Source organism: Schistocerca nitens, chromosome 2 (assembly GCF_023898315.1).
Source record: "Schistocerca nitens isolate TAMUIC-IGC-003100 chromosome 2, iqSchNite1.1, whole genome shotgun sequence".
In the NCBI taxonomy this organism is placed as follows: Eukaryota; Metazoa; Arthropoda; class Insecta; order Orthoptera; family Acrididae; genus Schistocerca; species Schistocerca nitens.
This window is the reverse complement of record NC_064615.1, coordinates 318,709,990-318,722,947: the sequence shown is the minus strand read 5'-3', so window position 1 is coordinate 318,722,947 and position 12,958 is coordinate 318,709,990. Positions and strand designations below refer to the sequence as shown.

General features: G+C 44.6%; 1 protein-coding gene across 2 annotated transcripts in view; it reads left to right on the top strand.

The window, feature by feature from the left end:
• LOC126236099 (uncharacterized) overlaps positions 1-12,958 on the top strand; it is a 363,570-nt gene that overhangs the window by 340,743 nt on the left and 9,869 nt on the right. The gene's annotated exons all lie outside the window — the stretch shown is intronic.

Here is a 12,958-nt window from a genome sequence, read left to right as displayed (position 1 = left end):
TGACAGGCGACACGTCCATAAGGATCTTGCCTTATCACCTGCATGCATTTTTGCCCATTGTGCATTCCAACGGACTTGGGCAATTCCAGTAGGACAATGCGACGTCCCACACGTCCAGAATTGCTACAGACTGGCTTGAGGAACACTCTTCTGAGTTCAAACACTTCCGCTGGCCACCAGACTTTCCAGACATGAACATTATTGAGCATATCTGGGATCCCTTGCAACGAGTTGTTCAGAAGAGATCTCCAACCCTTTGTACTCTTACGGATTTATGGACAGCGCTGGAGGATTCATGGTGTCAGTTGCCTCCAGCACTACTTCAGACATCAGGCGAGTCCATGCCACGCCATATTGCGGCTCGCGGGGCCCTATATGCTGTTTCTTTGGCTCTTCAGTGTAAATCTCTTTTACCGAGCGAGGTGGCGCAGTGGTTAGCACACTGGACTCGCATTCGGGAGGACGACGGTTCAATCCCGTCTTCGGCCATCCTGATTTAGGTTTTCCGTGATTTCCCTAAATCGTTTCAGGCAAATTCCGGGATGGTTCCTTTCAAAGGGCACGGCCGATTTCCTTGCCCGTCCTTCCCTAACCCGAGCTTGCGCACCGTCTCTAATGACCTCGTTGTCGACGGGACGTTAAACACTAATCTCCTCCTCCTCCTGTAAATCTCTTTGGTATAGCAATGCTTAATTCATCAAGCGAGAAATTTAACGCAGAAGTACTTTTCAATTTGCTCAACGAGAGCTTTTTTCGAAATAAATTACGGAAATTACTTTGGGGGAAAGGTAAACTTGTGTATTTTGCGGACTGATAAGATTCCGCAAGGTGTAAAGACAAAGGTCTGTTTGTGGGAAGAAAAACTGGATAGGTATCTTTTAAAATATCGTGTACTATAAGCGGTTGTAGGATTTTATGTGCTAGTCCAGAAGATAAAACGTGCATGAATAATCGTACACTTATTTAGTTCCCGTATATGACAGCAAAATAGTGAAATCTTGGCAAAAATGATTTATATAATATAAATCAGAGACTTGTAGCAATCGTTTTCTCGTATTTACTGTGTGTAGATCTTGTTGGGTCTCGTAATGCGTCTTGCGAGTCGTCGCCCGACTGTATCGTCCAACGGTGACGGCGGCGTTCGTATCTTTCATTGACAGGTCAATATTATCTCGGCAGGTCGTGTCACCGTAGAAAATGCGAGAAGTCAGAATACTTCCAAGCGCTTCTCTCACTCGCCTCGCACGCGTTATTTTACGTATCGTAAAAAGGCTGTTACCCTTAGCAGGCCCTGTTTACGTAGCAGGCACATGTATCGCCACACGCACATAATCCACTGTTTGTTAGATGACTAATGCTTCACGTATTGTTTGATTGATAAACACAGTATATAGTACGCCGTTATAACACAACGATATGCCTCTTACTAATGAAACATGCACACACTTTACGAGAGCTTAATAAGCATTAAAGAGTAGCTGCAAGTTGACCTAACGGATTTGCTAACTTCATTCTTACTGCATGTGTGACTTTCAGTAGGCTCACCGCAATTTGGTAGACACGTGAGATTTTGCTCTCTCTTTTCCAACTGAGATTAATGTTGTTGTGACAGCTGGTTAAATCTTTCTCTTTACCATTTTTTAAAAACAGTGTAGATGTTCATTCCATGAACTAACCTTGAAGATAAGCAAAGAAGGTACTGGTGCAGTTAATTATTTCATAGCTGACGGTATGACACAGATTTAAAATCTCCTCAGTATTTGTATTGTTTTGTATCTTGCTAAGGGCAGCTAAGTTCTTGAGTCAACAGTTTGGTAAGTCTTGTTGAGTTCGCGTAGTCTAACGTTTGATCGTACAACCAGGGCACAAAGGTGGCACTTACTAGAGTGTTTATCTCCAGCTATTAGTCCTATTTTCAGTACTAAATAAGTGTTTCTCTAGGGGAAAGTCATAAAAGATTTCTTTTTGCATGGTCGTATCCGTGTATTGTTGCACAAAATGAGATCGACGTAAAGTCGAGACACCGATAGTCAGAAGGAACTAGTAAAAGTTCTCGATCAATTTATTCAGGTGAAAATCGCAAGTCATTTCTCTGTTTCGCTTGCAGCTATCGCTTTCTGTTGACCTGTTTATCTGTTTACTGTAAGTCAAAGTGGAAAAAGAGAGGTAAGCATCGCTATATTGTTTGGCATTTCCAAGAGCAGGAATTGTGATTCCAGCTTACTTGAGGCGTTTTACAAAACAACCTGAGATAAAAGTCCTAAATTTTTGCTCTTGCCATCGTTACTAAGTACATTAGCTTTAAAATCGTAGACAGCAGACGCGGAAGACATCACTTACGTAAATAACTGACCTAAATTAATAATGTCGACAGGACAAAAACGAGGAGACTTCGATATCTGCATATTGCACCGGTGTATTTCTTGACAGAGAAAGTTCCCCACGATGACGGGTCTTTAAAAAAGCGACTAATTTTTGCTACGTGCCCCCAGTGACAACACCAAATTTGATGGACCAACGCCTGCCACACTGACTAGGTCCGTGGCCACATTTTCTTACCAATGACTGTTGAATGATACGCTACTTAACACGCTTTTGCATTAGAGCCGCGTGACGCACAAGCATGTGTAAGCTTATATACTTAACGCCAACATTACGGCAGTTTGCTCGTCAAGTGTCGTATGTGCACGTGACTGACGAGTTCTTGTGGAGTGATTGTGTTACTGTTGCTGCTGTGCAGGAGATGGTCGTGATTGCGTTGGAGATGGTGATCGAGCGGACCGGTGTTGGTCGATAGGCTACTCTTCTCGAATAACATCAAAACCAACGGACGACTATCAATCGTCGGCAGGAGTGGCTGAGCGGTTCTAGGCGCTACAGTCTGGAACAGCGCGACCGCTACGGTCGCAGGTTCGAATCCTGCCTCGGGCATGGATGTGTGTGATGTCCTTAGATTAGTTAGGTTTAAGTGGTTCTGAGTCCCATAGTACTCAGAGCCATTTGAACCATTTCTGACTATCAATCATATGCTCTCACTCCATTAGTGTCGTAGGAGTGTTTCGAAAGTTAGTCCAGGATATTCAACAGCAGAAAGCTTCTTCTTCTTCTCCTCCTCCTCCTCCTCCTCCTCCTCCTCCTCCTCCTTGATTGCCGCGCCCTCCACGGATCCTGAGAGGGCTACTCGCAGTAGTCCTTCCTGTTCCATCCTAATTAGATGCCCAGCCCACACCATTCTTTCCTTCATCCTTCGGCCAGTATCAATTTGTGAGTGTAGATCAGCCAGTCATAATTTTTTAATGACCTCCATTCCTGTGACTGGCGGGGTCCCTCTTTGGGTCAAATACGTTCCTTTATCTTTCTCTCGAAGACTAATAGTTATGCCGCGCGGCGTGGCCGCGTGGTTTGAGGCGCCATGTCACGGATTGTGCGGCCCTTCCCGCCAGAGGTTATGCGCTGTTTGCCGCTGCGGTCGTTGTCATAATCTCAATTTCCATCCTTTTATGCTCCTAAAAATACTCAGACATTTAAATGTGTGTATTCTTTTAAAAGCGACTTCGTCAGCTATTTTAACCAAAATATTGGTGGATTAAAGAAAAAAGTAGATTCGCAGGAAAGTAAAGTAAAAAATGTTAGCATTTTTCACCAAAATATTCCGGTATTGAAGAATAAAGTGGATGAGCTCTTGGTTTTCGATGACATTGAATATGATAATGTAATAGATGTACTATGCCTGTCTGAGCATCACATTGTGTCTGATATGGAAAAGGTAAATATCAGTGGTTATAAACTAGCTGCACATATGAGTAGAGAGAATAAGGTGAGAGGAGGAGTTGCCACATATGTCAAAAGTTATCACTTTGTAGAAAGCTTAGATACAAAAAAGTTTTGTCTAGAGCAACATATAGAAGCATGTGCCTGTCAATTTAAGCTGAAGGAGGGCTCTTTTATAATTGTAACAGTATATGGGTCCCCTTCAGGAAACTTTCATTTATTTCTGGAAAACGATGATTCCTTGTTTTGCTATCTGTCAGATAGGGGAAAGCAAATTATTATTTGTGAGGACTTCAATGTTGATTCACTGAAAGAGTGTAATAGGAAGAATGACCTGGAGGTCTTGCTCGGTTCTTTCAATTTGACATTAATTTTCCTACTCGGGTAGTAAAGGACAGCAGCACATTGATAGATAACACTTTTATAGACCAAGATAGGTTTAAAAACATAATGGGCTTTCTGCTCATGATGCTCAGCTAGTTACAGTATATGACATAGCTCCATTCAGTAATTCAAAACTACCCTCCAAAGTTGCGCGTTCAGTTAATGACTCAACAATTAGAAATTTCAGAGAAAATCTTCAGCAGTTAGACTGGGATGAGGTGTACAAGGAACCCAATGCTAATTTAAAATATAACTTATTTCATGATACACTTCTAAGAAAATTTGAAAACTGTTTCCCCAAGAAAGTAGTTAAATCTAATTATAAGAAACTATGCAAAAAACCTTGGCTTACTAAAGGAACAAAAAAAATCTTGTAACCACAAAATGGAACTGTATCTAACAACAAGAAAGAGTAATGAACCAGAAACATCCAAATATTAAAAAAAACTATTGTGCTACATTAAGAAAGGTTATTAAAAAGTCCAGAAGCATGTGCATCATGTCTGAGATTAATACCTCTGATAACAAAATCAAAACAATTTGGAATATTATTACAAGGGAGACAGGACAACCAAGAGTACAGGATGACAGCATCACCATCAAAGCGAATGGAAACTTGATATACAAGAAGCCGGAAGTCGAAAACATCTTGAATAATCATTTTTAAATGTTGTAGATAAAATAGGATCTAAATGTTCATTAGAAGAAGCAAGGCAGTTAATGGAAGAGGCCTTATCCACACCATTTGATACAATTGAAATTCCACTAGACCGGCAAGGGAACTTGCTGTTCCAACAGGACAATGCACGTCCGCATGTATCCCGTGCCACCCAACGTGCTCTAGAAGGTGTAAGTCAACTACCCTGGCCAGCAAGATCTCCGGATCTGTCCCCCATTGAGCATGTTTGGGACTGGATGAAGCGTCGTCTCACGCGGTCTGCACGTCCAGCACGAACGCTGGTCCAACTGAGGCGCCAGGTGGAAATGGCATGGCAAGCCGTTCCACAGGACTACATCCAGCATCTCTACGATCGTCTCCATGGGAGAATGCCTGCATTGCTGCGAAAGGTGGATATACACTGTACTAGTGCCGACATTGTGCATGCTCTGTTGCCTGTGTCTATGTGCCTGTGGTTCTGTCAGTGTGATCATGTGATATATCTGACCCCAGGAATGTGTCAATAAAGTTTCCCCTTCCTGGGACAATGAATTCACGGTGTTCTTATTTCAATTTCCAGGAGTGTATATTCACGAAGATGCAAAACTGGCACTTTTTGCGATGATACAAATATAGCTATCACACCCGACAGGCAAGAATTAACTGGTGAAATTGTAAACGATGTTTTTCAGAAAATCATTAAGTGGTTCTCTGCAAATGGGCTCTCATTAAACTTTGACAAAACACGGTATATACAGTTCCACACAGTAAATGGAATGACCTCATTAAATAAATATAGACTTCGATCAGAAATCGGTAGCTAAGGTAGAATATTCAAAATTTCTAGGTGTAGGCATTGATGAGGGGTTCAACTGGAAAAAACACATTGAGGATCTTCTGAAACGTTTGAGTTCAGCTACTTATTCTATTAGGGTCATTGCAAATTTTGGCGATATACATCTCAGTAAATTAGCTATTTTCATTCTCTGCTTTCATATGGCATCATATTCTGGGGTAACTCATCATTGAGTAAAAGAGTGTTCCTTGCACAAAAGCGTGTAATCAGAATAATTGCCGGAGATCATCCTGCAGGACACTTATTTAAAGAGCTAGAGATCTTCACTGTAGCCTCACTATATATATATATATATATATATATATATATTTATATATATATATATATTCACTTATGTAATATAATAGGTATACTATGCCTGAGCATATATATCTCTCTCTCTCGCTCTCTCTCTCTCTCTCTCTCTCTCTCTCTCTCTCTCTCCCCCCCCATCTCTCTCTCTCTCCCCCCCCATCTCTCTCTCCCCCCCATCTCTCTCTCCCCCTCTCCCCCCCATCTCTCTCTCCCCCCCATCTCTCTCTCCCCCCCATCTCTCTCTCCCCCATCTCTCTCTCCCCCCCATCTCTCTCTCCCCCCCATCTCTCTCTCCCCCCCATCTCTCTCTCCCCCCCCCATCTCTCTCTCCCCCCCATCTCTCTCTCCCCCCCCCCATCTCTCTCTCCCCCCCATCTCTCTCTCCCCCCCATCTCTCTCTCCCCCCCATCTCTCTCTTCCCCCCCATCTCTCTCTCTCTCTCTCTCTCTCTCCCCCCCCTCTCTCTCTCTCCCCCCCCTCTCTCACCCCCCCCATCTCTCTCTCTCTCCCCCATCTCTCTCTCTCTCTCTCTCTCTCTCTCTCTCTCTCTCTCTGTCTCTGTCTCCCCCCCATCTCTCTCTCTCTCTCTCTCTCTCTCTCTCTCTCTCTCTCTCTCTCTCTCTCTCTCTCCACCCCCCCCCCCTCTCTCTCTCTCTCTCTCTCTCTCCCCCCCCTCTCTCCACCCCCCATCTCTCTCTCTCTCTCTCTCTCTCTCTCTCTCTCCCCCCCTCTCTCCACCCCCCATCTCTCTCTCTCTCTCTCTCTCTCCTCTCTCTCTCTCTCTCTCTCTCCCCCCCCCTCTCTCTCTCTCCCCCCCTCTCTATCTCTCTCTCTCTCCCCCCCCTCTCTATCTCTCTCTCTCTCTCCCCCCCTCTCTCTCTCTCTCCCCCCCCCTCTCTCTCTCTCTCTCTCTCTCTCTCTCTCTCCACCCCCCCTCTCTCTCTCCACCCCCCCTCTCTCTCTCCACCCCCCTCTCTCTCTCTCCACCCCCCTCTCTCTCTCTCCACCCCCCTCTCTCTCTCCACCCCCCCCTCTCTCTCCACCCCCCTCTCTCTCTCCACCCCCCTCTCTCTCCACCCCCCCGCCCCCCCTCTCTCTCTCTCTCTCTCTCTCTCTCTCTCTCTCTCTCTCTCTCTCTCTCTATCTTCAGTTTTTAGATGGCACGCTTGGTTGTCACACCTTATCTAACCTCTTCCGTTTGCCTAAAATTCCAGAGGTTACACTGTTTACCGTTTCCTTAATTCAAGCCGGCCGCGGTGGTCTATCGGTTCTACGCGCTCAAAAATAAAAGTCTATACGTTAAAAAAAAAAGAATAAAAAAAGTCAGGAACCGCGCGACTGCTACGGTCGCAGGTTCGAATCCTGCCTCGGGCATGAATGTGTGTGATGTCCTTAGGTTAGTTAGGTTTAAGTAGTTCTAAGTTCTAGGGGACTTATGACCACATATGTTGAGTCCCATAGTGCTCAGAGCCATTTGAACCATTTGAACCTTAATTCGAGACCAGTTGTGATTGATATTAGTCTCCCACCATTTCTTCACATTTACTTAGGTTGTCTGCTAGTGTTGACTCGTAATGCTATTAATCTCTCTTTGTAACTACAACATAATGAATCTTCTTCAGTATAAACAATTCCTAGTCTGCGCTACATAGTGTACAAGCGAAGTAACGGGCGTTGACGCTTCTATCCAAATCGCTAGCCTGGAAGGTGCTATTCAACTTGGGCGTCGCCAGTCGGTCGCGGCGCCTTTGTCCTCTTCACACAGGGGCCGCTGCTGTCGCGTTGTCGTCCTTCAGAGGGGTTACAGCCAGCTCTTCTCCATCGTTCCTGGCTGGCGTGCCGACGCTCGACTTCACGCCGTATTAGTGTGTAATTCAATATGAATAACTATTGTAGCACTTCCGTCCTCGTGCTCAGTCAACTTTCTTTTTCTCGAAGTTCAAACAGTGTGCGAGAATAATCCTTGTAGGATGGACTTCGAATTTTTCCACGCCGTATTCACACATTTAACTATCTTTCAGAGTATTCACTCATGTAAGTATTCCACGCCGTATTCACCCTTTGAAGGGAACGCTACCATCAATACCTTTTTCCCATTTTAATTTTGACGTTTCAAAGTGTGTTTGACTGTGAATCATCGTCTCGAGCTACTGAACGTAACATTTCCTCTGGAACGGACGCACGTTGATTCAACGGATTAAGATACTGAGAAACTTCTCTGGACGATGAAAGTCTGTTCTGGCGCAACAACAGCTAGCGAAGGAAATGCTTTGTGGTTCGAGATGGTTAAAGGCGACGTGAATTTCATCTGGATGGTCATTCGGATGTGATCTTGGAATGCGGTCGGTGGTGGTCACAAAATTCTTACACGAGAGGCTTCATTTAAGAAAAATATGCACACTCTGGATTCCATAGTGTCAATACGGGAAAATAATATTCGACGCTTCGAATTGTCAGCAGATAGATCCTTGACACTTTATTAAATTTCTTCTGTTTTTACTGCTGCGGCATCGTATAAAATACTGCTATAACCGACGTTTAGGCCTTGTTACAGCGGCCTTCTTCAGTGTTTCCCTCGGGGTGTGCAAATTACGTCGCTACCGGTTTCATAAGACTACAGACCAGTGACGTCAGTGAAACTGACGCAGGTCGTGGAAGGCTACGTATTTGTTATACTTGCTTGTTTTTCCCTGTCATGTTAAATATTTGGCGTCTAAAAAATGAATGTACCAGTTTCATCTAGAGATTAAACTGCAGGCGGTCATATCGCCATAATCACATCTGAGGAGTCAGTTCAGTAACCACAGATTGATAAAACTGAATACGTGATTTGAAGGTTAAACCCAACAACGACCCTGCATAAGTTAATGTTCCACAATGACAACACAGATGTCCACAGACGAGCTTAAAACGTTTTCCGAGTAATCCGGATAAGTATAGGCCATATTTTGCATCGTATAATCTGTTTCTTCTCCCAAAAGCGAAAGAAAACATCAGCACACATTGGTTGGCTCCCTAGAAGCTACTGCACCTGTCGAAATTCGTTTTGGGTACCCTTCGCGAAGCGTAAGGTGGTTTGCTTCAGAGGGTGCCATGGAAAGAATAACTTGAAGAAAGCACTCTGTCAGGAAATAGAGAAATTTCATTATTGCCTCAAATCCGTCGGTATGGCTCTCGTACAAGATCTGCCGGCACTGACTCTTCACTGTTCTCTAGCAGTTGGCACCAACATATCAGCGTGGTAGGTTCTACTGCTAGAGAACACAGAGCACCTCCTTTATTCGATATACGGTGTTTTTTAAGCACCTAATGGTCGACAGGAGAAAGATATTTAGCCACTCACCCGCGTGCAGTCTAGTGTGTGATAAAAGTTTGATTACCTAAACGATTGCTTCATGTTGGTTGTTGCTGCGGTGCTCAGTCCGAAGACTGGTTTGATACAGCTCTTCACGCTAATATATCCTTTGCAAGCATCTCCATCTCTGCGCAACTACTGTATCCTATATCCATTTGATCCTGCCAGTCGTAGTCAAGCCTTGGTTTTCTTCACAATTTGTAAACCCTAACTTGCATCCATTACCAAACTGATCATACCTTGACTCCTCAAGATGTGATCTACGAATCGAACATTGCTTTTATTAAAGTAATGCCATAAATTTCATTTCTCCCCAGTTCGATTCAGTGCCCAATTAGTTAACCGATTTACCCATCAAATCTTTGGCGTTCTTCTGTAGTTCCACATTTCAAAAAGCTTTCTTTCTCTTCTTGTCTGAACTACTTATCGTCTACATTTCACTTCCGCACAACGCTACACTCCGAACAAGTACTTACAGGAAAGACACCCAACAGTTGAATTTATGTTCGATGTTAAGAAATCTCACTTCAGAAATGCTTTTCTTGCTATCGTCGGTCTGCATCTGCATTTTGAATCCCTTCTACTCGGTGATCGTCAGTTACCTTGCTGCTCAATTAATAAAACTCGTGTACTACTTTGATTGCCTCATTTACTAATCAAATTCCCTCAGCATTGCCTGATATAATTCGATTACTCACCATTATACTTAAAGTTGTAGACAACGTTTCGCTTCTTGTATTGATCCCTGCTCCCCCCAGAATTTCAAGAGTGTACTCCAGTGACTATTCCTTAAAGCTATTGATTTCATAATCAAGCCAAGAAGTTTCCAAAATTCTCAAAAGCTTTCTCTAATTCTCCATATGTTATAAACGTTTGTCTGCCTTTCTTTAACCTATCTTCTAAAGGTCAGTATTGCCTCGCTTGTTCCGACGTTTTTCTGGAACCCAAACTGGTGTTACCCGAGCTTTGCTTCTACCAGTTTTTCCGTTCTTCTACAAATAATTTGTCAGTCTTTTGCAAGTATGACTTATTAGATTAATATTTGGGTAATGTTCACATCTGATGTGCAAGACAGGCAGCCAGACGAAATACCCTCAGAGTTCAAACTGATGTAATACATCAATTTGAACTCTTAAGGGTATTTCGTCTTTAAGTGTATCTTGCACAATACATGGAACAGTTTTGTCACGTCCGTCTCTCCCTCGGATCTCAATACTACTTAGGGAATACTGCATATCTGGGTACACGTTTTTCCTTGCGCAGTACATCTGAGGAGGTGGTGGTGTCCTCTCCTCACCGAAGATATAAATGTATTACCAAAGTTGAGGATGGGGAAAGGATAGAAACGCTACAGAAAAAATTGGCTAGTTGCTACATTTCTTCCAGTAATCCGATCAGCAACCACGGAGCTCAACCGCCATAAATTAATGGGGCATTCTGCGAGTAATTTTCATTCTCAGAAGTCTACATTGACGTGTCTTCATTTTGACCACGAGTGTGCTCGATTTCGCAGACCGATAGTCTCTTGTGCAGTTATTCAACTTTTGTTTTCCACTTTTTCCTCACTCCCATTTCAGTTAACGGTCTGTGGAAATTAGAATCGTGTGTAGTTGCTAATAAATGAAAGTAGTCGTGGCGCTCTATTAATTTTTTCAATTTGTGGATAGTGTAGGGGCCTGAGTTGAGATGATATTCCACCTTTCGCGGTCAACGAAGGACTTCTTACTCTCTTACGCAGTCTGTTGCTAACTTGTGTTTCTATCTGTGAATTAGCCAAATTGTCAGAGAATAATCCCACTTAAATAAATTACCTTCCTGTGGCAGACAATTATTGTTCACGGACAGACCTTCCACGACAGAGTTTCAGACAGAACTGAGGTCACATTCTCAGCAACAGTTACCTAAGATGTACGTGACATGACTTTCGTTCTGTACATTGACTACCGTAACTGGCAGATCGGGCCAGCAACATAACTTGATATCTTGAGTTGAAAACAAATGGAACGACAGGTTCAAATGGAGTGGCAGTTCGGTTTTACAGAGAGTACTCCTTGGCATTGTCCCATAAGGTTTGCATTTATCGCGAACATCTCGCCTAGCGGAAAAGTCCCCAGCAACTGTAAAGAATAAATAAATAAAATTTCGGGTGGTTACCTTATATAACAAGGGTAAAAGAACAGACCCGCAAAATTAGACGAATAATCTTAACGTCGGTTTGCCCCAGAATTCATGAGCAACTTCTCACATAATAAATTTCCTTGAGAGAGGAGAGCTTTTATCCGCATATGAACAGATCATTCAACCGTTTCAGAGATACAGCCAGTGAACGCATGATATCTGTCAGAAGTGAAATCATGATAACGCAACACCGAAGTAAAGATACGTTAATTTACTGGATTTCCATTCACAACCTGCGATGTAAAAATAAAAAAAAAACAAAAAAAGCACTTACCAACTGCAACACATTTTATAGTTCGCGTAGTGTTGTTACCGTTTGTTTTGAATGACGATGAATTAAGTACGTGGAAGTACTTTTCGAATGAGAACCGAAATAACTACATTCCTGGAAATGGAAAAAAGAACACATTGACACCGGTGTGTCAGACCCACCATACTTGCTCCGGACACTGCGAGAGGGCTGTACAAGCAATGATCACACGCACGGCACAGCGGACACACCAGGAACCGCGGTGTTGGCCGTCGAATGGCGCTAGCTGCGCAGCATTTGTGCACCGCCGCCGTCAGTGTCAGCCAGTTTGCCGTGGCATACGGAGCTCCATCGCAGTCTTTAACACTGGTAGCATGCCGCGACAGCGTGGACGTGAACCGTATGTGCAGTTGACGGACTTTGAGCGAGGGCGTATAGTGGGCATGCGGGAGGCCGGGTGGACGTACCGCCGAATTGCTCAACACGTGGGGCGTGAGGTCTCCACAGTACATCGATGTTGTCGCCAGTGGTCGGCGGAAGGTGCACGTGCCCGTCGACCTGGGACCGGACCGCAGCGACGCACGGATTCACGCCAAGACCGTAGGATCCTACGCAGTGCCGTAGGGGACCGCACCGCCACTTCCCAGCAAATTAGGGACACTGTTGCTCCTGGGGTATCGGCGAGGACCATTCGCAACCGTCTCCATGAAGCTGGGCTACGGTCCCGCACACCGTTAGGCCGTCTTCCGCTCACGCCCCAACATCGTGCAGCCCGCCTCCAGTGGTGTCGCGACAGGCGTGAATGGAGGGACGAATGGAGACGTGTCGTCTTCAGCGATGAGAGTCGCTTCTGCCTTGGTGTCAATGATGGTCGTATGCGTGTTTGGCGCCGTGCAGGTGAGCGCCACAATCAGGACTGCATACGACCGAGGCACACAGGGCCAACACCCGGCATCATGGTGTGGGGAGCGATCTCCTACACTGGCCGTACACCACTGGTGATCGTCGAGGGGACACTGAATAGTGCACGGTACATCCAAACCGTCATCGAACCCATCGTTCTACCATTCCTAGACCGGCAAGGGAACTTGCTGTTCCAACAGGACAATGCACGTCCGCATGTATCCCGTGCCACCCAACGTGCTCTAGAAGGTGTAAGTCAACTAACCTGGCCAGCAAGATCTCCGGATCTGTCCCCCATTGAGCATGTTT